The 26180-nt window shown below is 33.7% G+C and overlaps 1 long non-coding RNA gene across 8 annotated transcripts; it reads left to right on the top strand.

Moving 5' to 3' along the window:
- Positions 1-9857: 9857 nt before the first annotated feature.
- Positions 9858-13787, top strand: LOC143610927 (uncharacterized). 8 transcript variants are annotated; one of them, XR_013149679.1, is made up of 4 exons: positions 9858-12213; positions 12306-12413; positions 12499-12768; positions 13011-13787. It is a non-coding gene; the product is annotated as an uncharacterized LOC143610927 (long non-coding RNA). The 8 variants fall into 8 exon arrangements; XR_013149678.1 differs by having other exon boundaries at positions 12306-12435; XR_013149681.1 differs by having other exon boundaries at positions 9858-12768; positions 13011-13092; positions 13195-13296; positions 13407-13787.
- Positions 13788-26180: the final 12393 nt, after the last annotated feature.

Here is a 26180-nt window from a genome sequence, read left to right as displayed (position 1 = left end):
TCGATTGGTTAAATTCATTGGGTTACAATTAATAGAGATGAATATGCAATTAAATGGATCTGAAATTGGTACTGGTAAAGCTAAATGATTATCAATTACATAGAGGAAAGAGTGAAAGATTATTACCTAAAAGTGGAAGGGGGTTTTGGTCTGAAGTAGTTGGAAGCAAATCTGAAGAGGTTCGGTCGGTCTGAATGTCGTTGACGTAATCTAGTATCAGGTTTAAGGACGACAAAAATGTCAATTAGACCATTCTTTTGTGGAACGGCTTCGTTGCCCGTCCAGGTAACTAGGGGCTAATATTTACTGCATGTGTATACGGAAGTGCTTAGTACTGAAAATCACTAAACATGGGTACCGAATTTTATAGTACGGGTATAAGTAGGGCCGGTTTTGAAAAGACGAAAATTTCTATAGGCCAATTGCAAAAACTTTTTTGAGCCTTAATTAGAATAAACATTTTGTTAGGTTTAAACAATTTAATTCTAAATGAACTTATTTGATTATGATTTAAGTTGTATAAAAAATTTATTTATAATAATAAGCTTAAAAATGTCTTAAATAAGACTAGAACCCACAATATTTTAGTTGTCATACCACTTTGCCAATAGACCAAGCTAGTGGTTATGTAATTGTGTTGAAATATTGATTATACATATTTTGTTCATAAGAATACATATAATTTTAAAAAAAAAATAAAAAAAATTCAGGCCTAGCATCGACTACCCTGCCATACCCTGAGGTCGGCCCTTGGTATGAGCATGGGTACTTTAGATACGGTACTCGTTGGTACCACTTTGTTAATTTTTTTAAATCTCTATTTAACTTGGTATTGATACTGGTACCTTATCAACAATTAGTTATCTATAATACCAAACCCGTAATAGCACAACCAAAACATAATACCAAAACTAAAAAAAATTGTGTAGCCACATGTTTGATGGTGATTGTTAACAGTTATTGATTGTTGGTTTAATTGGAATTGGTTTGAAGAAGAAGGAGAGAACTAGGGTTTAATTGGTTTGATTAGAATTGTTATTGATTACTTAATATTATTATCAATGGTTTTGAAATTTCCGCTTGAAGCATTGAGAATATCTTAAAAAAAAACACGTTAGGGTTATGAGTTTTGGAAATCTCAATAAAAAACCATATATATTTCAAACAGGTACCGTGAACCCGTAATACCGTACATGTACTCGAAAGTACCCGTGCCTAAAATCAGTAAATCTAGGTAGTCGTAACGAATAGACGTACAGATATTCGAGAGAAAATCATATTCCAACACGTCACTGCCACGTTGAAAACGAGGCTTCAAAACCCCTCTCCATAAAGTCGTGTCGCGGTTTAAAGCTCCATTACCGCTCATTATATACATACATATTGTGTATTTGTGTGTGTGTGTGAGAGAGAGAGAGAAGCACATGGCCCACCTCTCCTCCTCAGTGTTGCCCCCCCCCCCCCCCCAAGACCGCGCCTAGTCTAGTCTAGGTGAATAAAAATGTGAATTAATAAATTAATTTATTAACTTTTTGACTATTCTATAATCAATCACCCTAATAAACACTTTTAACTTAGGCCACCCGTAGTGGGCCGTTTCGGAAGGGAAAGCACACCCAAAACATCGGGAATACCACCCCCTAGAGTTTTGGGGGCGTTTTGAGTCCCAAAATGTCTCCAAGCTATGTGGAGAAGACGTTGAAGTTGGAAGGTGATGGGTTCAGAAGGAGGCGATTTCCCCCTCCCCACTATGGATTTGTCACATTAACACATTAAAATTTATTTGAAAATAAACGATTTCTAAATAAATGTAACGTGTAGAAAGATTGACACATGACATAAATATGAGGAATTCATTTTTCTAACAATAAACGGCTCCTTAGTAAATGTAACCGATAAATTAATGCATGACATGGATACGAAAGTGTCTTTTTACGTCATTCCATGTTTAGGAAGTCCTTTGTGACGTGTTAACACGAAGGCGAACATTTCATATTTAAACAAAAACTTGACACGTTACGCGAAGATGTAAAATTTTAGGGGTAACCATTCATGATTTTAAATTATTTTAATGTTTGCATATTTTGTATAACAAATTTAGTCTAAAATTCTTTCTTCTTCTATATCTTTTGCTTTCCTATTTCAACTCTCATAGCTTTCTTATTGAAGAGGTAGGTCCCAGCAGAGCCCAGTTGGTCCCGCAAGACTCACCTTGAACAGGGACGTCTGCGCAAAGGCCATCTGCTCCCGCAGGACCCACCATGCTCAGAGAACCTTACGCGCAGTACGCAAGCTGTACACGCAGGGAAAGCCTCCCAATGGTGAAGTACCCCGCCTGTTCCCGCAGTTGCGGATACAAGCCATCAGGGAAGGCTACCCGCAGACAGCAGGGCTACACGCACAAGACAATAGCTACTTCAGTAGTCACATGAAGGAATGAGCAAGGCGGGAACAATCCCGCCAAAATGAGCCAGTCCGTATGATTCTGAAAGATCTTTTGTACTATACCTACCAAGGTATGGATAGGACAGACAATCTGACCAGAACAGCCCATGAGCCAATCACAGGGTGACAGCTCACCGACAACAGTACGAGGAGGAGCACCCTCTAGTACTGTTTGTCACTGTTAGCCGCTGCCTACTCACCAACTCTTACTGAGGGGCGTCCGCAGCCTACAGTTGGTAGAATAGTGTTACTGTTGGCCGTAACCTATTCACCAACCAGCATGGCCTGCGTATAATCCACAGTAGGTGGGACGTGCATAATCTACAGTTGGTGGAATAGTGCAGCCGACTTTGTTACTGTTGGTCGTAACCTATCCACCAACCAGTATGGCCTGTGCATAGTCCACTGTTGGTAGAACAGGAATACTATTCAGCCGGCTGTACCTTCTAGGAAACCTACCTTCGGCTATAAATACTCCAACATCTTGGAATGGTAAGATCATCTGCGATCCTGTTATCTAGCAATCTCTTAATATACACTTATATTCAGAGCAATCTAGTCTGATTCTCACGCCGGAGGGTGGTCACAAGGAGGAACCCCCCCCTTCTCAGTGACGAGCTTACGGTGTTTGTTTTGCAGGTCCCCTGAAGAACAACCGTCTCTGTTGGACCTCATTCTCGTGGGAAACATTACTTAACCCCCAGATTATCTATAATCTGCACCGGGTCACTTAGTGTTTCTTCACTTATTCATCGTTTATTGCTTTCCATGTATGGAAATCATCCACTAGTTTAACAAGATTCGTTTCTACAAACATTTCAATCTGCATTCTGCAACACCAAGGACTCATGTTGTATTTTTTCTTTTTATTTATTTCAATTTATTTATATTATTAAATACTTCCTAAGGAGTCGTATGAAGTCGTTGGAGTCGACTATGTGATGTGAATCCAAATCCAATCCAAAGCCACTAATAAAACAGAACTCTACATATTCAAACTGAAAGTTTTACATCACGAGACAATAGAACAATTTGTCTAGTCTGTTTGTACATTACAAGTTTATATATTGTGGATTTATGTAAATGTGTATGTCGCTATAACTCGTTGACTTGAGCACTGGACAGTGCTCTCAAGGCTTCACTCCTTGGGTCATCTTCTAACGGGTTTATTTATGTGTTAGGGCTCGAATCTAAGCTCGGGAACAGCTAAGAAACACTAGGCACATGTCAGCACGACAACAAATCCCGACTCGGATTTCACAGTAAGCATCAAATGACCTCCATAATCTTGTACAAGATACGAGTTTTTCTATCTTTTTTGTGTTGGGTGAAAATTAGCAAAGCGAACAATATTAGTTCGTACAAGAGACCATGTGGTACATGTATAGCAAGTCAGACTCAACATAACGTTGACAAAAAACATGTGCGTCGCAATGGTAAGTCGGTTTTTTTATATATCGTAATGTATTATAAAATATGGATATAACAAGAACTTTAAAAACAGTTGTCAAATAGTGGGTTAAAGATGATGGGGGGCAATCACGTAATAATTTTATAAATTTATATAAGGTTGTAAAAGTTAAATGGTAAAAATTGTAACTAATTTATATAAAATGGAAAGACACGTATATCAATGATCCTTTTACCCCTCTTTAAGCTTATACTATGTGATTTATAAGTAACCGGGCGCCCCTACGATATCGCGGGGTATCACGTGTTTTGTTCATAACCATTTTTGACCCATGACCCGAACCCCCTCGACGGGGCCCATTTCCCGGTCTAAATGGTAATCATATAACATGTTAAGCTGTTAAAATTAAAAAAATATAGCAATATGATACTCAAATTAAAGAGCATAAAATGCTCGTTTTTATGGTGTATTATTTTTTTGAAAAATATTAACGTGAAAAAAGTTATGGTCGTTTAAAAGTCGTAGGGGTAATTAATTTAAAATAAAGGGTAAATGTGTAACTATTATATATATTAACAAAATGTGATTGAAATTAAAGGATTATACTTATAAATATTTTTGTATCATATGCCGTTTGTCGTTTGTCAATCGTAGAAAATATTGAAAAGTCCATATTACCCCTAAAATCTCATAGATTTATGCATTGTATGTTATACCTTGTGCTATGGACCTCCTAAAATTTAAAAGATTCTTAACTCATGCTTTATATATAGTATAGATGAAAGAGGTGGGGTTGTTACACCAAAAAGTCGGCTTTGAGTTGAACTGAAACAAAGTCGAATATTCAGTTTTAAATTAAATTTTTGGTTTCTAAAAATCACTCGGTTTTTTTTTCCAGCTTTTCTACTTAATTTTTTTGGTTTTGTCATTTCAACTTAAAATAAATTAAAAAATAAGAATTCAATATTAATGAATTTTGAGGCTTTGAGCCTAAGCGCTTTTGTTAGTTAATGATAAATTAAGTAATTATTATTTTTTTAATGCCAAACAAAAGTATAAATTAAAAAATTCACCAATAATACGACTCGTCGGCGTAGCAAGCAGCTCACCCGACCACTAAAGAAAAATGCACCAAAACTGAAACCAACACAAAACCACTACATAACAAATCTACCCCAGCCCGTCCACGAGAATGACACACCACCCAACCTATTGTTAATCAAAGAATATGAGAATTTGTACGTTCTCCACAGCACTACCAACAGCCACCATTGACCATGCACCTTATCATTTTTAAGCTTTCACAAGCACCATGATATGGAACAACGTCGCCTTTTTTTTCGGGAACTTGGTACATTTATTGTAACATCTCAATTTTTCCGTTCGGTTAATAATAAGAATAATAAAATATGATAGGATAAGAAGACTTTTAGATGGAATTAATTATGGACCAAAAGGGAAAGATGGGCCTTAGGTCCATGAGCTTAAGGGAGTATAAATACCCCTTAAACCCTAATCCTTTCCATTTTTATCCAAATCCACACCATAGCCTGCACCTTGATAAACACACACAAACACCATCCTATGACCCGAGCCAAGATTCTAAGGTGGAAACCCGAACCCTTTGGTGCTAGATCGTCGTGAAGAACCAAAACAACATCAAGACTAGACCGTGTTCGTTTAACCGACTCGTTTAAGGTATGTTTATATCAAGAACTTGTGCGTAAAGTTCGGTTTTAGTCTAGAAATCATAGATCTGTTTTAGTATGGTAAAAAATAATCCAACAAAGCCAAACTTACTGAAATTGATTAACGTTTGATAGGTTAATTGTTAACCTAAATAACCCGTATTATAGATGCTTAAATCGCACCCTACAAACACGAATATCTGGATGATTGGACCCTTGGGGTTTGTAGGCGTTGCATAGGCGATTCCAACGGTACCTAAATCATGTTATTTCGTTAAGAAACGAAGATTTAATTACAGATTTGAGATAGGTTGAATGTTTACGTTCTTGGTGATTTTGACTTTGACCCTGTAGTCAAAGTCTGGATAAGAACAGAGGTGATTCGTTATGATTGACTAATTCGTTACGCGTTCATAACGAATGGGATCCAATTCGTGAGACTTGATAACGAATGAGCTCTTAGTTCGTTATCTATCCATTCGTTAGATAAGATAACGAATCTGGTAATTCGTTATATGCTCAATCGCTATGCTAAGGTAACTGAAGAAACACTAATCGACCCCGGGCAGATTACGGATAATCTGGAGGTTAAATAGATGTTTCCCACGAGGGGTTAGATCCGGCAAAGATGGTTCTTCTGATAACCTGCAAAACAGACACCGTAAGCTCGTCACTGAGAAGGGGGGGTTCCTCCTTGTGACCACCCTCCGGCGTGAGAATCAGACTAGATTGCTCTTGAATATAAATGTATATTAAGAGATTGCTAGAGCAGATATCAAGTATATGATGTAAGATACAAGATAAGATGAGATGATCATACCATTTGGGGTATTTATAGCCGAAGGTAGGTTTCCAAGAGGGTATAGCCGGCTGAATAGTATTCCTGTTCTACCAACTGTGGCCTACGCACGTGCCATGCTGGCAGTTGGTGGGTAGGCAGCGGCTGACAATGACCAGGCCTGCTGTGTACTATTCCTTTTCCACCAACTGCAGGCTATGCACGTGTTATGACAAGAGTTGGTGAGTAGGTAGCGGCTAATAGTGACATACAGTACAAGAGCATGCTGCTCGCCATACTGTTGTCAATGGGCTGTCGTATCTCTGGTCAGATCTTTTGCCCATACCTCGTCAGGTACGGTACAAAAGATCTTACAGTATAGTACGGACTGGCTTATTTGGGCGGGAGTATTCCCCCTCCCGCCTTTGTGCGGGATTGTTCCCGGCTTTGCTCATTCCTTCAGGTGACTACTGAATTATTGAGAGCTAAGTGCCTTGTGCGTGTAGCCTTGCTGCGCGGGTGGCCTTCCCTGATGGCTTGTATCCGTAGCTGCGGGAACAGGCGGAGTACTTCACCATTGGGAGGCATTTCCTGCGGGAACAGCTTGCGTACTGCGCGTAAGGACGTCACGTCTCTGAGCATGGTGGGTCCTGCGGATCCAGTTGGTTTCTGCGCAGACGTCTCTCTTTAAGGTGAGTCCTGCGGGTCCAACTGGGCTCTGCTGGGACCTACCTCTTCAGTAACGAATCAGATGATGTTCAGATAACGAATTAGCATAACGAATCAAGTAACGAATCAGGTGATTCGTTACTTGCCAATTCGTTATGTGAGGATAACGAACCAGACGGCGAATCAAGTTATGATGAGATAACGAATCAGAATAGCGAATTAGGCTTAATTCGTTATAGAGATTTAGTTAGCGAATTAAATAATAATTTAATTTTCTAATGGAAAATGTGTTAAGACAGCTCGACCCCAGCCAGGGGCTCTGCCCCTTGGACCCTGCTAGGGGCTGCCGCCCCTAGACCCCGCTGCCAGGGGCGCTGCCCCCGGACCCCCATACGTTGAGGGTAATAATTAAACTAGAAACGCGATATGGAAAGTGATACTAATCAATACGCATAATTGTTATACAGCTAGCCGTGCACAGTCAAGAAAGGAGTAACCATTAACGGAAGAAGTAACCGAGTTCAGGTGAGTTTCTAGCTCCACTTCCTTGTTATGTTTTCGGGGCTGTGTGCATACTCGATGTGACAGTTAATACACTTAACTTAAATGATAAGTGTATGCCATGTATGATATATGTGTTAGATACGATTGATTGCTTGTCGGTACGTGAACGATCTTCGGATATTGCATGAACCGTTAGGTTATAAATAAAGATATGGATATTGTATGTAATGCAGGGATGATTACTTGTTGATACGTGAACGATCTTCGGATATTGCATATATTGCCAAGAATAGCGATGATTGTCTCCTTATATGGATATTAAACGATAGCTTATATATAGAGTTCCCTCTACGGATAATATATAGAGTGTTCCTTAAATGGAAAGTATAGTGTTCCTTTAATGGAAAGCCCAGTGTTCCTTTAATGGAAAGCATAGTGTTCCTTTAATGGAAAGCCCAGCGTTTCTTTGATGGAAAGCCTGGCGTTTCTTTAATGGAAAGCATAGTGTTCATTCTATGGAAGTATATAGGATGCTCCTTCTATGGAGAATATATATATATATATATATAGAGAGAGAGAGAGAGAGAGAGAGTGTGTGTCCTTCTATGGAGAATACAAATAGTAGGGGAAATAGTAATAGTTCTTTTAATAGATATTATGTGACGTTCTCTTATGGATATTTATACAAGGATAAGATATGTATGTATGTAAGATATGTGTATGTATTGTATGTCGTCTGATTAACTAGAACTCACTTAGCGTAGCTGACTTTTAGTATGCACGCAGGTGAATATGATTAAAGAGCTGGCATGAGGTTGGCACATGACATGGATCGAACGGCTGGCATTTGAAGATGGAAGAAATGATGTTTTAATATGATGATTTATGTTATGGTTTTAAAGAAAAGATTAAATGTTATCTAATAAACGGTTAAAGTTTATATTCCGCGAAAGTTTTAATAAACTCTTATTTGTAGAACTGTGTTTATGAGTAAATCCGACGCTAAAATAGGGCTACCAGGAACGGGGCCTTACATTTATAAAGCTCGACAATGTTGTGAACACAAAACGCAAACAATCGCGAGACTTTACTCCAAGTTGAGATAGCTTGCCAAACCGATTGTGATAACCCGCACGAAGCAAAAATATGAGGTCGTCCTCCAATAAACCACATGCCGGGCAATCACCGGTATTTTGGTTAAATATTTCTACACCACTTATTACTTTCCTAAAAATAATTCCTTTTAACAACCAAACCAACATTATAAATGGTTTGTTTTTACACTTAATAAGTTTATTTTTCGATTTTCTTTAAAACAAAAAAGCAAAACCAAACCGTAAAATTTCAGCTTACATATATTACAAAACCCAACCGTCGGTTTTTTTTGGTACAATTACGTCTTTTCAATTCGATTAAGTCGCTTAATTTGAATTTAATTCAATTTTTTCAATTGCACACACCGATGACAAACAAACAAATAAATATATTTGATCCATAATAATTTCAATAATAGTAGCACAAAAATAAATTAAAGAAAAAAAAACCCTGATTAGATATTAGGGCCAAAAGTAAATAAATAAATAAGCCATTAAAAAACCAAATCATCATTCTCAACTCTTATCAGTTCACTTTCTCTAATGCAGCATAATACCAGCAACAGAAACCAAAATCGAAGCTGCAACAAACACTATTGAAAGAGTAACTGAAACAGCCGAACCGGCCTCCATCGGGGCAGGAGCGGGTGCGGGTGAGAACTCGATATATTCGCGAGCAAAGGCGGAGGTGGAGGAGATGGCTAGAACACAAAGAGCAACGAGTGCAACTCTTAGAGCACCGTTTGAGGCCATTTTTGTATAGAGAAAGTGAGTATAATAATAATAATAGGCAAGGGATCCTCCCACAACACCCCCATTTTTTGTCCTATACGGTTCGTATAGGGCTATACGGTCGTATAGGACCTGAATCGTGTCAGAGGTTGTCTGCCACCGTTTATTGTGCCTCGTATATAGACATTTTTAAAAAAAAAAAATGATGACCATATCTATCTATCTATCTATAAAATTTTAAACCAAACTACGTTCATCTCTTCCCACTCTCAAAAACCATCCTCTCTCCAAACTTTGTATCAATTAAAAGGCAACCATCGATGGCATGTGTCGGGTGATAACATCTCAAATAGGATAACCAACTGCTATCAAATAACATATAGCCCGTTCATCCTTTTCCCCATACTAATTCGTGTTTCAAATCCCCCATCTCTCAAAACCCTAGCCACTCATTTTATCGCACAGCTGGTCCTTCAAAATAGATGGTGATTGAATGGTAACTAGCTTCGATCGGTGTGTTGAGGTCAGAACCTATTTTAATTATTGTTCTGGTTTTATCAAGTAATTGATTATTGATTATCGATTGTTAGTTGCAAGTACCCATTAGACACTCAAAAATCTTTGTAATTGTTAAGATGGTCAAATAGATAACCTGTTTTATTTAAGGATGTGTAATTTTATACTTATGTAGATACCAAGTAATTGATTATTGACTTTCATCGTTTTTGTTTCAGACAGTTTAGACAATTCGAGTAAACCACGTCCAGTTTTTTTTTTTTTTTTTTTTTTCTGTTTTGAATTTGGTTTTATTTTTGCATGCCATATGATGTCCATTGTCTTTCACCTACTATAAGATTCTTCATACTTAGGTAATGCATTATTTAATTATCTATTTTTAAACCTTCGGTGTGAATGTATTTCTTATTACTTGAGTTGTGTTTGGATGTTTCAGTTGTGTTATATTCTTCATACTTAGGTGGCTTTTAGGAAATGTCTGAGTTCGTTTTGTTTTGTTAGTGTTTTTGTTTGAAGCGAGTTAAATTTTTGTTCTTTGTTCGTAGCTTTTGTTTTGTCTATCAAGTGATAGATATGGCCTAATGTTTGCAGGTCCAACCCGACATATACTCGACAACCAACCCAAACACGAACTGAGCTCTGTATGTTTATGCCTATGTACGTGTTCAGGTCGGGACGGGATCATCATCATGATTTACCATTATCATTATATTATTTAGTCAAATTATTTAAGATCAATTATTTAGTATAAATTTGTTCGACTTCGTGTCAAATTTCCAAATTCATGTACGGTGGATGGGTTAAACAAACAACCATGAACGCTATTTTTCGTTCGTTCATTTACATGCAACACAAACTTTTCTTTCGTGGTAGACTGAATCAATTCGAATTGAAGAAAATAAGACCTAAACCATGACTGGAATCACATGTAGACGTGAACACATGAGCATGAGATTTCATATTCATTTCAACAAAATCAAAATCTGAAAATTAAAAGTCATTATGTATCATGAAACAAAATTAGAACAAATCTGTGGGTTTAAAGTCGAACAAATCACAATTTTAAAAATAAAGTGCTCGATGAAATGCATCTGTGAAAGTTTCCTTTTAGCATTGAACAATATATGTTTTATTTGTCCTGGCCTTTGAATAGAATGTCTAACTGTATTATGAGTTTTCATGAAAATTCATATGTACATAAATGGGCCGTTGGTTAATATTCTTTGCAGCAACAAGATGTTAACTTTTCTGGTCCATTATTCAAGTATGTAAATGCGTAAGATAATAAATAATGGTATAAACTAACAATAAAACTACTGATGGAAACACAATTTGTTATTAATAGGTCAAAGTTATCCCGAAAACGGGTTAATTTTTTTTATTGTTAATGTGTTACGGGTCAAAATAATGTTCATAATTAACGACTGGTAAATGGTTGCATTCCTGCATAAACAAGTCACAACTACCCAGTTAACGGGTCAACTTTTAATTTCATATAAATGGTTCATATTTACCCCATTAAACGGTACATTTAAGTTTTCTTATTTGCACCCTCATTAACCACTTACTGATTATTAAATGGTCTCTCATATTGATTGATTATTAATTTGTTTTATATTCAGTTAATAACTGAATTTGCATCTAATTTTATGTCTCAGGTGCTAGTGATGATGAATAATAACATATAATCTAGAAAGAAATCTAATAAATACCTGGTGAAATAAAGAGATGATGGAACAAAGGAGAATCGAAGCAAAGACACTTTTGTGATCGATTGTAACGGAGATCCAATTGCCATAAACAATTAATTATACAAATCAAATGTGATGGTTCACTTTTGCTAATTATTGTTGGGCTCTATTGCTGTATATTATTTCATTTATTTTGATCCTTTAGATTACTCACTAACTTATATGCATCTTATTCACCCAGGGTGCCAGGGTGCCATAGGATGTTATAGCTATTGGTGGGAAATGCTTGGTTTTGAAATGGGTCGGTTAACAGCGATCACAATATGATGAGGATTGAAAAATAATATTAATATTTATGCAATTTCTAATTTTAATTAGCAATATTAATGAATTTACTTTTGTTATTGTTTCTGGATGTTTATAAATCTTAATGAATTAGGGAATTTTATACAAAATTACTTTAAAAAGAATATAAAATTACCATTACTCTTTATGCAATGCCAAGTAGTAATAGGTATAATGAATGGGTAGATATATTTGTTATAATTTCCAGTATTGGATAAAAATGGAAAATATAATGACAATTATGAACTGATAAATCATATATTAAAAGGTAGGGATAGTTGTCGTCACCCGAGAGGACGGAAGACTCGCGCTTGTACGGCTGGGAGCTCTCTGTGAGCAGGTATAGTTTATCAGAACCCGTTCGAAAAAATAAATATTTATGTAACATCTTGAATTCTTATTATGATTAAGTTATGTTATTATATTCTAAAGGCAACTTCAAACGCTAAAATATCAAGGATTCAAAGTTATCTTGGTCTCATCAGGTGTTGTTGGTGCTGTGCGACAACGACTTAGATACAGAAAATTAGTCCACAGCGGGTTTATTCGTTATTTACATGATGTAACTAAATCATAAATTATATTATCTGGTTTAAAATATTAATAATTGTTTATTGTCTTGAAGCTTTGCGAATCTTCAGAAACCGCAAGTTGAGCTTGACGGTAAGGCTGCAGCGGTTTCTACAAAACGGTCTTATGGCACTTTACAACACATTGTTCAGTCAGGTTCGATTTATTTCTTTATTTTCATTTAATTCATGTCACCACGTCTTTAACTTTTGTTTAAATGAGACACTTAATATTGTGTTTGCAGTTGGATGTGATATCAGCTCAGTTTTTCGTGACTGATAACGACTTTCGAAGTCTAGAGTCTAGAAAATAACTCACTGAAACGGTGGATTCTTGATTGTCTTATAAGGTTATTCCCGTATTTAATGAGAACGATGTGGTTAGTACTTGCCGCTCTCCATATGAGGTATGCGCTTTATAGACGTGTCTCTGATATATCGATTATTATACTCTATCTATGCAATTTTATCCTCGATTTATATGTATACAAGTTGCCTAAAATTGAATTAGGTTTGACTTATTTGACTTGATAGATGTAGGAATTAATCAGTTTTGTAAAATTTGCAGCTTCCAAATGTTTGAAGATAAAACAAAAATCGAGTATCCTATAGGCTTATTGAACGATTTCCGATTAAGGGTTGAGGAAGAGGTTAGTTACACTTGATTTGATGATTGTGTAATTATATATAGTTTTTCGTGTAGTAATAAGAACTATACTAAAAGTATGTATGCATGTATGCCTCATATATAGGATAATAAAGTTGTTTCTACGCCTGCACCAATGGAACGAAGGAAGACCTCACTTTGTGAGTTTATGCATAGCGAGTATGCTAGACACTTTCCGTCTCATGAGGTTTGCTGCTGCTTTATACACTTGATCATGAATTTATATAGTATGTTTATGTGATTTTTTTTGTTGGATTAGAAGTGTGGCTAAAGCCGTGTTGCCCTTTCATCATGTAGCACCAAGTGTTACTCATATCGATTTGGTTGAATTGGATGGTATTTTGAAGTTTGTTATTAGCCAAGTTACAATCAATTTTGTGTTTTTGTTTTGTGAAAATTGTAATTGTGTTTCATATATTTTGAAATTGTTCTATGCAGAATGTGGATAGCTTTTATCTACATTCTAGAATACCGAGGCACAAGCTTTCAAAATTACATGGAAATTTGTTTAGGGAGGTTTGCCTACATGTGACATAAAGTTATTAAAATAATTGTATATAGTTTTTTTATATGCTATGTTTGTCACTCCTTTAGAATGTTTTCAAACCCAATTTTTATATAGTTAGGGACTCATTGCACATGTAGGTGCTTGAGAGATTTTGAGGTGGACAATATAGGTGGGAGACTCATATTAAAATAGAGTAAGTTGTTCTTTTAAAAAAATTGTTTATAAAAAATTGGGAGATATATGCCTTTAAAAGTTATTATATGCTATTCGTCTAATTTTATGTTAGAAATCATAGAGTCAGTTAAGTTTCATTTTTAGTTTTAAACAACACTAAAACTTGATTACTACCTAATTAGATTTGAGACGCATCCAAACACCCCTAAATGCGTCGTTTTTTCTGTTTCTTATTCAGTTTGTTGCTTGCAGATATTATTGTTCTATAAACGTAAGATACATAAACGTTATATGTAGGTATGCGAATATGACGTGTATGAATAAAAGCTAGATAATTATTGCATGATTATTAGTAAGTGTGGGATTGGAGTACTTTGATGTGTGTTTTAGATCCTTGATGATTAATTTGACAATTTGAGAGCCAGAATGAACAAAGTTACGCTGAACTGAAATTATATTGAACCTGAATTGTGGAAATGATTCTAAACATGAAAAGGCTTCAAGAGGAATTAGAAAAAAGCTAAAAGGAATTATCATACTTGAGAGACAAGGATGAAGAGATGAATATGAAGTAGTGGACTTTGATATGAGCTGAGTGAGAGAATAAAAGAGTTTGAAAAATCAAATGAGACTCGAGTTCGTGATATGATGAAATTATGAAAATGACACCAAAAATTGAACTAAAGTATTGGTTAGTATCTGAGTGTTCTATGCTTTGCTACAGCTTTATTTTAAATAATTCGTACAACAACAAGTGATGTCATGACTTAGAGCCTTAGAGTATGCATTTCATTAGTCAGGTTTTTTGTTTGTTTGTTTGAGGATAAACGAATATTAAAATGTTAAAGGATTGGTTGGTCAATTTTTAGTTATGGTGATATATCTCATTATTGATGTAATGGTTATGTTATGATCCGCTTGAAGGCAATCATATGGGTCAACAACACTTATGACCCCCTTTCACCAACCATTCACAATCTTCATCATTTTAGGATGAACATGATTTCAATTTTCTAAAACCTATTACACCTCTCCCAACTCATTACGTGACACTAGAATCATTTATGTTAATAAACGAATGATAAAGCATGTGATTAAGGACAAAAACGAGACATGCATTTCATAAGATAAATATTTGTGTTCATGTTTGTTCATTTATAAATGGATGTGTTCGTGTTCGTGTTCGATTGTTTGTTAAAAATCTAAAGAAACTACTTATCACAATTGAAATAGCTCAAACATTAAAATATAATGAACATTGCAAACTAATTCTACTAAATCAAAACAAAGTAAAACAAGTCACTACAAAAAATAAAAACAGGAAAATGATTAAAAACAAAAACCTAATAAACCCCCATAACAATGGGCCAAAAACTATAATTTATATAAACGAAACCTCTAAATCCTACGTGTCGCGTTCTGGTCACTCCCCAGCCCCTCTTGAGTCACCAGATTGCTTCATTCTTAAATGGTGAGCTCTAATTCATTTAGCCCGGTTTTGACCCATTTATACTTTATACGGGTGATAACATCAGAAACAATACATTTTTGCGTATGATCGTAAAACTTTCGTTAATAAATTATAACGTGTAATCTCTTAACTTTCATTAACAACACATAAGTGGTTATGTTCATGTACACTTTACTTTTAATAAGAAACACATCAAAGTTTATGTGGAAGTTCAAATATTAACATAGAATTCTATGAAAAATCAAATTATCAGTGAATCAAAAATCATAAAAAAATTAAGAACATTGAGTATGGATAACGTGAAAAACGCATAAACAAAAACATTTAAGATACAAAATCTGCAACTCAAAATTTATGCTTACGTTGAAACCTAAACAAAGCATTAGCCAAGATTTACATATTTACAATAATATACATATAAATCTGAATAAACCTGCGTAACACGCGAGCTAAAAGTTAGTATACAATATATGTGATTTATACGGGTCGTATTTGGCTCGTTTATAGACACTTTTTTTTTTAAAAAAATGATGACCATATATACAATATATGTGATTTATATGGATCGTATTTGGTTCATTTATCTTAACGGGTTTAAATGTTGAGCTCAAGCTTAGCTCGTCAAAAGCTCAAGACTGTCAAGGCATATTTGTTGTTTACATATAATAAAAATTTGAGGTTTTTTTAACATCTAGTCAACATACATTAAAATAAAAATGCACCCCAAAATTTGAGGTTTTTTTAAATCGTTTTCCGGCAGCGATTAAGGCACTCTGAATGTTTCTGCAAATGTTTTTTATACGGTCGTATAGCCCTATACGACCGTATAGCTTTTATGGTTTTTTCTGAATGCAATACGAGACATTTAATACCTATACGGTCGTATAGGCTGCAAAAAGCTGTTTTTTTGTCCCCTTGTCAGGCATGTGTACCCTATACGGCCGTATAGGCCTATACGAGCCGTATAGGCATGTGGTGGTGGTGTGGGAGGATCACATCCCTAATAATAATAATAATAATAATAATAATAATAATAATAATAATAATAATAATAATAATAATAAACTGAGAAGAATTGGTGTGGTGCAAATGGAGATGAGTGGGGAGTGAGGAAGTGATCGACAAGTTCTTTGCTGCAAATAAGTTTCATGTGTTTATTATAATCGATGTTTTTATTAAGAACCCTTACAATTCAAGTTTATATGAAACCTCTTTAAACAATCAAAATACTCATGCAATATTTAGATCCAAGGGCTTTCATAACTCCAATTTGGATCGTCTATCGGCAAGTCTTTTTTAGCTACATAAAATCCGTCTGGTTTAACTAACCAATAACAATGCTCTGTACCCGACAGAAACTTATGTCCACAAAATCTTATAATGTGGCTACTATACAATGACACATTTTTTTGTTTTGAACCCCAAGTGAAGTCGCCGTAATACCTGTCAGCACCTGGACAAAAGTACCAATCGAAAGAAATCCCAGGTGATAGTTTACAATGGTCACATATCGGTTCATGCCAAGGAGCAGTATCTCGAATATGAGCTACGATGTCATCATTTGGGAGGCCATTCTTCACAAACATATGCCAGTCAGGAGTCAAAATACAATCCAGTGATGAAAAATTAGTTGAACTTGCACAACAAAATGTTGAGATGAAGATGAGAACGAAGATCACAAAGAGTTTAAGCATTGTATAATTCTTTTAGAATAAATAAATCTTCGTAACAAATCATTTTTAGTTATTCATAATTTACAAACCAAAATTAAATTTATGAGCTAAAGGTCAAATCATAATTACAAAATTAATGTACCACATGCCATATATTTATGACCAAATATAATATAACTTCATTACCACTTTTTTGTTAGAAAAGTAATTATTATATAATATAAAAGAGAAGTTTGGTGTCGCTAGCCAAGTGGCGGCACTAAACATGTCCATACCATTTTGATTTCTTTTTAAGTATTGGTAGCATAACGAATGTAAGCATAACGAACGTAAGGAGAACCGACCTAACGTCAATTTTTGTTTACGTAACGAATACAGACTGGATTCGTGTAAACTCACTACATCAACGTCCGGAACTGACAATGTTAGGGTTTTGATGTCATTTGTTTTTTTTTGTTTAGTTCCAGTACCATAATGAAAACCGACCGGATGCCAATTTTCTTTTTCTTTTTGTTCCGATACCGTAACGAACGAAAAGGAAACCAACCAAATTCGCGTAAAGTCACCGCCTTTTTAATTTTAGTTTCAATACCACCATCCAAATTTTACCGATTTGCCTAACGCAACGCGTCGGGTAAAATCCTAGTTATCTAATAAACGCAAATGTAAAAAATAGAAAATAATTGATTTTTATCATTAATTATTACCTAAACGTTAGATAACTTATCAATTATCACATAAAAAATTAAAAAAGAATATATATTTTCAGTTTTTTCTAATACTATTATTTTAAATTGAATGTAGCTTAATGGTAGAGCACTTACTTTGTTAGTGACACATGAGGGGTTCATACCTCACTATCACCAATTTATATGGGAGATATGTCCTGATCTCACCCGGTTTTACCGGCCCCTAATCGTCGTGCCTTTGGCGGGTGTGGGGGTCGGGTTTTATCCGGGGAATCCCTCAATAGGTGGACCGCTAGTGGCTCCGTCCGTCCGAACTAGTGGTCGGCTCAGGCTACCTTTAGCTAATGAGAACCGCGTACAAAGTACACGTCGTTACTTAGTTGGTCCGTAAAAAAAATCATAAAGGAGTATCTTAGATTCCACCAAGTTAAATACATTAATTGAATGCTTCTTTCAGTTTTAGTTTTATAGGCTGCATTTAATTGATGTTAAAAAGAAGGCTTTAATTATAATTAATGATTTGTAACTTAATTTAAAGACTTCATCATGCCATGGTAAGACCCACTATAGTGGGCGCCCCAAAGCGCCATAAACACCCCCCCCCCCCACCCCCCGCCCCGTTATGAACACTTTGGAGGGGGTGAACGCTTCCTACACAGATCCAGGTGTGGGGCGGGGCGATCGAATATGACTAGTGGGTTTGTTTTTTTGTTTATTTTGTTAATAAAATATAATAATAAAATAAAAATAAGGTAATGATTTAAATGGACTCCATCAATTACACTTATTTTAACCAAAAAACTCATATGCTGATGTGACGTCACATGTCGCATAACGCCCTTATAAGTTATAAGGACTCCATCTATTACACATGGTTTAAGTAAACATGTTTTTTTAAAAGGTAGCTTTGACCAATTTTTTACAACAAAATTTCACTTTAGTTTACATCTGGTCATTCTTACTTCGAAGAAGTAATTAGGTTGTTGAAATGCAAAATTGAAAGTCAAGGTTAAACTTCTATAATCCTAAATGATGTAACATTTAGAAGGCTTATATTTGTAAGGATATAAACACAGTGTAAGAATAAATATATGGATATATATATATTTATATATGGTCATCATTATCATTTATATAATAATTAGATCAAAATATTAAATTATATCTTATAATTGTAATTGTTGATGGACCAAATTATCCTTTCTTGCTAATCAAGGGTTTCCCTTTGGGTGTATATAAATATATGGAGAGGCTAATTAACATCACACAACATAACCCTAAACCTCACCTAATATTTTCGTGAACCTCTCTCTCCATATATTATTCGGTTTCTCAAGAACCCTAATCCCCATCACTAATATACATCCTAAAGGGGAACTCAACCAAGCTGACAATCTTGTCGTCTGGATCTGACTCATCAGCCATGGCTACTCTCTCTGTTGTAACATGTATGTTTTAGTTATAGGTTTATCATATTATTCATGTTTTCCATTACCAACGTGAAGTACTGATTAACATCTGGTATCAAGAGCGATGCTGATAAATCAGTTCTTCATGTTTTCCATTAACTCAGGATCTAAACCGGAAGACATGGAATAAAATCTGATAAACCCAAAGTTAATTTTCGATTTTATTATTAATTAAGTTTTATATATTGAAAACTAAATCTATATAGCCTTCACAAGATTGTAAACAATTGAATACAGTAAATGTCATTATAATAATATGGTATGTTCTTTAATTGGGAACGACGTAGACCCCAAGAAACAAATATTTGTTAACTCACAGGCAATAAGTCAAATTTACGAGATTGTTGATGGAGTTATTTATAGATATACATTAAATTAAATTTTGATACGTTTGTCATATATTTTTTTGAAAGAATTATTTTCAAATATAAATAAATCTTGAATAAATTTATAATCTTTAAGAATTTGGGTCAAAACTTGTCACGTAACTGTTTATGGACTTATGTGTATGTGTTTACGGTTAAAATAGTTTATGGAAAATACTAAGTTTCCTAAAACACTAAATCCCGAAAACACATCAAACCAAAAAACTCAAGTTCGGTTCGTGCTAACAATTGGTTTTCTATTAACTAATTAAATGTTTTGTAAACATATAAAACATTTTAAGCTTAACTGGAATGAATTTTTTGATGTACACTTCTGCCCAAAGGTGATGTGTTACATCTATACTTAAATAAATTTTAATCCTGTCCAAAGGTAATTTATTCTTTATTTAAGTAGAACCTTTTAATTAATATAGTCTATTAGTTTGATGTTAATAATAAACATTTCACATCTTCAATAAAATATAATGATCATCACATTAATGATCCTTCATTAATCTAATGATCATAAAATTTAATCTGTCTTGCTTTAATATCTCGTTACATTACTCACTATAATTTTTTTCCTATAAATTACATCTCATTCAAATCATCCACTATAATCTCAAACCTAATATGTTTTTGCTTCATAAAGAGTTTAATTAACTTTTAGCTCTTCTCATCTTTTTATTATCCTCAAGACATGATCATCTCATTGCTCATTCTAATAATAGTAATAAAGAAGAAACCTAGAACATGAAAAATGGGATGAGTCAACCAGAATATCTCTTATGATAATCAACAAACTCATGCTATCAAATAGAGTTATTCTAGATTTAGTTTTTCCTAAAACTAATCTAATATCTATTAAATAATTAAAATAACTCATAAGATGTGTGCATTACTTCTAAATTCTAACTATAAGGTTAAATGACATTACCGAATACGTCATAATATACAATTTCATGACCCACAAAATTAAGGACTCACACATGAAAATAAGTACAATTTTTCAGTACATTATATACTAAAATTTTCAATGGTACAAGTTGATGCTTTAAGAATCAACTATACCACTCAAAAGTACCAAAAGAAAATGAGTGCGTTGATCAACGACATATGTACAAGAAAAGAAATGCATGGTACTAGAAAGTAAGATGTTATTCAACTCACTTCCATTAAATAAAACCTAAAAGAGAATAATACTAAAGTTCATGGACAAAATACAAATATTACTTTCAGCTTTAAGTTCTCTAAGGAGAAGTCTCACTGCAAATATATATAATTAGATTATACATAAGCATCAAGACTATCCATAATTCAAAAGAACAACCGGCTAAATTGATAGTTGTATATTAATGATATTTAAGTCTGCTAATCTTAGTATTCTCATTAACACATGATTGGTTGAGTCTAGTTCTATATGTTTACCCCAAAATCAACAAATAACTAACATGAGGGTTAGTGACAAATTTAAATGTTAAGGTTATTGGAACCATGATAAACTGCATTCAAATTACGCTTTATGATACCTTAAATATTCTGGAGATTAATCAGAATTTAGTATCAATATTTAAGCTACATTATGACAGTTATAAGGTTTGCATAGCCAACATAAAGTCACTACTACCTTAAACTCTCATATGATTTGTTATCAATATTTGGATTAAAACATTTATGAAATACAACTAGATGATACTATATACTTTCACCACTTTTTTTATCATGCAAATAAAAATTTAATAAAAGACATATGAGACATATAAAATTCATCCATTAAAACCAAATTTCATGAGAAATAGTGACATGGTTAATGAGGGTGATTTTTCATATAATCTCATTCTTAGTGATTTTAAATCATGTGTTAGATGCCCTAAACATTGTTTGACTTAAGAAATAAGTATGGGTCTATCAAAAGTTATATTTCACTTACATTATTGGAACTTATTCAAAGGAATATTTAGACATAAATATTGTATCATTTAAAAGACCATTTACTTGTATATAATATGTCTTCTATCATTCATGGTCTTAAATAGATTCATTCATATATACTTAATATGATTTCTTCTAAATATGTCCCTAAGTTTCTTATGACACACAAAGGAAATCAAATTAACTCTAACGTATGTATGACAAATTCCCACATCGCGTACATCATTGAAACTTTTCATGTAGTTTTCCTAGAGATATCGAATATTAGTGGGAGCCTTAAGTGTCTCAATCATAACTTACAATATTTGCAAGAGGTGGGGGAGTGAAAACTTGATATTATCTTAATTACACATCTTGTATAAGACACTGCTCCATCACAACACTATTCCATCAAAACTTATCTTTGTAGAATTTACTACTACTCTTACAAAAGTTTCGGTGTTTCTTAAATGTGGGCATACTCCGATTTCTTACTGAAATAATCCTCACAAGAGAAACTTCGAGGACTTACATCATTAACTCGTTTTCCTATTAGAATCTATAGGTCTTTAAATATTGACCCTAAGCATGTAAATTTTCCTAAATGTTTCTAAGGTCAGTGGGAGCAATAAAAGTCCTTATATTGACTTGTAAGAAGTACAAGAGACGGGGGGAGGGGGGGGGGGAGGGGAGATAGTCAATAGATTTTACTCTATATTTAAACTCCAATTGCACCTCTTGTACACCATACTGCACCAACTCTTACATACTTAGAATCCTAAAAATGATAGCAACCTAACCAAGAGCTAATCCATAAAACCAAGACTTTTAAAATTACCCAATAATCAACTTAGGAGGCATCTGGTTTTAAAACCATCTAACACTGATGATTATGTAACCTCCCTAACTAAACTTGAAATGGATGTTGGAAAGTTTAATGATCCTACCCCTTATAATTAAACCATTAGCATCAATTATGATTGACTCCATAAGTCAGGCTAATGTTTTGAGATTTGGTTGAATCACCTAAGAGTGTTCATAACTAAACTAAATCCCAATACGAAACGTTAAGACAATAAAAAGCACGATTGATTGTTAAAAGTTATATTCAAGGATAAACCAATTATCAAAGAATCTTCTTACCTATATTACAAAAGATTTCTTTAAGGATCATTGTTGTTCTAGTTAAGAGCTATATTAGATGAACATCAAAAGAACTTTCTCTAACAATCGGCTTACATATTTATATGTTCATAAAACAACCTAAAAGTTATAAACTGAAGGTCAAAGAACATTTAGTCTATAAGTCAATAAAATCTATATATAGGTTAATGCAAACATCAAAATATGATGAAATTTTTATACAATTATTTTCATCAAAAACAAGTGGATTAATGTACCTACCTCAAGATGAGTGGGAGCAATTAAAAACAAACATGTCCTTATATAAATGACATTCTTCTGACAGGTATATGTTACATGAGTCAAAGCATTTTTCACACATACTTTGATATTATAGATCTCAGGGATATTCCTTACACATGTAACAAACATTATTGCTCTACTTTAGAGGATAATAGGATCACAAAGATTATTTCCTTATGCTTCATCAAGTAGAAGCCTTATATAAGTTCAAGTCTATACTCGTTTAGATATTACTCAAATTACAACACACTAGATATGTCTAGATTAATGTGAAGCATTTAAAAGAGTATTAAAATATCTTTAAAATAAACGAAAGACTATAATGTAGAAGAATAAGTGAGAAATCAAACCGGTTGATTACTCTTAAACTTTGTTATATTCAAATATAACATAATGCAATTTTCGGGATATATTCTTATGTCAACAGATAAATCTATCTCATGGAGGAGTCATAATGAACTGATAACAACAATCTAAATTTTAATGGCATAATATGTTGGTTAAATCACAACGCAATTGTCAATAAATTTTGTTGAAAATTTATCATTGGACTCACAAGTTATTAACTCCATATAAATTATATATTGAAGACTTGTTGTGATAAAGTCAGCTACCCTGTTTTCTCAAACAGTAACAGTTCGAGAGGTGCTGCATTAAATTTAGATTTGAAATATATTAATCGTTTATGAACGAATTGAGGAAACTACATTTTCATATTGAATACATTCATGATATGCTTAAGGATCATGTAATCAAAGGTCTGTCATCCATAAGTCTTATGAAAGCGCTTATAATAAAGACGGGATTATTAATGACCATGTAACTGTATATCGTTAGATGAATGACTAATTATTAACTTTCCTCATCAATTTTGATTTTGTATGTCTCTTAATATGTTCTGCATGCGTAATGACATATAGACAAATTAGTATACAAATCAAATATTTGAAGGGCTTACTTATAAAATTTTGATCATAACTACTTAAGTTTTAAATAAGGACTGCAGTATGATTAATGGGGGTCTTGAGCTAATGTTCAATTCAATGACTATATTTTTCTGCTCCAGTTTAAGTTTAAAGCTAAAATGAGTGTAAAAATATGCAGACTAATCTAATGCTCATAATAAATGATTACTCGGCCAAGTGGGAGAATGTAAGAATAAATATATGGATATTTATATTTATATATGGCCATCATTATCATTTATATAATAATTAGATCAATATATTAAATTATACCTTATAATTATATTAGCTAGGTAATTGTTGATGGACCAAATTACCCTTTCTTGCTAATCAAGGGTTTCCTCTTGGGTGTATATAAATATATGGAGAGACTAATTAACATCACACAACATAACCCTAAACCTCACCTAATATTTTCGTGACCCTCTCTCTCCATATATTATTCGGTTTCTCAAGAACCCTAATCCCCATCACTAATTATCCTAAAGGGGAACTCGACCAAGCTGACAATCTTGTCGTCTGGATCTGACTCATCAGCCATGGCTACTCTCTCTGTTGTAACATGTATGTTTTAGTTATAGGTTTATCATGTTATTTATGTTTTCCATTACCAACATGAAGAACTGATCAACTCACATACCTAACATGTATAATGGAGTATAACTTCCACTAGACGAATGGATGAATGGATGAAAGTTAGTAGAAAAAAATAAATATATTGCATCAAAACGTAAATATTGCTATTTTGGCCTCTCTGTTTTCTTTAAAAATAATTTCAAAAACACTATATTTAAAAAATATAAAAACGTTTTATTAAACTAAATAAAACATTTTTCTTACTTTACAAAGAACTTTATATGCTTTCTTTAAAAAATTTAGAAAACGTTTTAATAACAATATGTCAATATCCTAGCTAGTATTTTCATTTTTAAAAATTGTCATATCTTTAAACAAACAATAAAGTTAAAAGTATTGGTGGATTAGATTGATTGGTTTACGTTCAAAGTTATTTTCTATAGACGAATCCATAGATGCAGTGATTAGTTTCTTTTAATGATTATGTTTTGTATTTTGACCACATACGTTATAATAACTACAAAATTAATAAGTGTGGTAAAACTAAAACTCACAAAATGATGCTGACTTTTGTATGCAAATCAGGTTAACATGTATGTTTGAAACAAGAGTAAGGAATAACTAACACTTGAACATGTTATCTTAGCTGAAGACTGACATTCATTGGAGTTGAACTCTGTTTTATTAATGACAATAACACTTGGACATTCATTCATTTGAATAACTAACACTTGGACATGTTTACCCATTTAAAGACATTGTATACGACAAGTTTGGCTACGTATGTGATTTCGTTGCATTAATGATAATATGAAGCTTAATAACTAATTTGCATGTGTAAAACCAACTTCTAACACGCCTCGGGTTTAGGGCGTGCCACTCTTTCATAAACTTCGGGCATTACATGTTTAACTTGTTTCGGCCTCCATTTTTATATTTCAAGCTCGTTTATTTTTAAATATTTATAATTATTTAAGTGAGTCACAGTGTGTTACTTTTATCGTAACTAATATATATGATAAATAATCTAGCTTGTTTATAATATGAAAGAGATGGGGTTTTTACACCAAAAAGTCGGTTTTGAGTAATTGAGTTAAACTGAATTTAAGTCGAATATTCAGTTTTAAATTTAATTTTCGGTATCTAAAAATCATTCGGTGGTTTTTTTCAGCCTTTCCACCTGAAATTTTTGGTTTTGTAATTTCAACTTAAATTTAAAAAAAAAATAAGAATCCAGTATTAATGAATTTTGAGCCTAAACTAGTGAATAATTAATTATCATTTTTTTAATGGCAAAAAAAGCATAAATTAAAAATCCACCACGAATATGACCCGTCGGCGTAGCTCACCCGACCACTGAAAAAACAGCACCAAAACTGGAACCAACACAAAACCCCTACGTAACAAATCTACCCCCGTCCGTTCACGAGAATGACACACCACCCGACCTATTTTTAATCTAGAAAATTGTGAATTTTTACATTATTTACAACACTACCAACAGCCACCATCGACCATACACCCTTTTTACTCCAGGAACTTGGTACATTTTATACAGCTCGACAATGCTGGGAACACAAAACGCAAACAATCACGAGAGTTACACCAAGATGAGATAGCTTGCCAAACCGATTCTGATAACCAAAGGTCATCCTCCAATAAACCACACGACGGGCAATCACCGGTATTTTGGTTTAAATATATTTATACACCACTTATTAATTTCCTATAAATAATTCCTTTAATACACAACCGTAAATGGTTTTTTCAGATAATAAGTTTATTTTTCGATTTTCTTTAATACACAAAAGCAAAACCAAACCGTAAAAATTCAGTTTACAGTTA

This window comes from Bidens hawaiensis, unplaced genomic scaffold (genome assembly GCF_021521415.1).
Source record: "Bidens hawaiensis isolate Kalapana, Puna unplaced genomic scaffold, B.hawaiensis_p1.1 tig00028741_1, whole genome shotgun sequence".
Classification (NCBI taxonomy): Eukaryota; Viridiplantae; Streptophyta; class Magnoliopsida; order Asterales; family Asteraceae; genus Bidens; species Bidens hawaiensis.
This window is presented reverse-complemented; position numbering and strand designations above follow the sequence as displayed.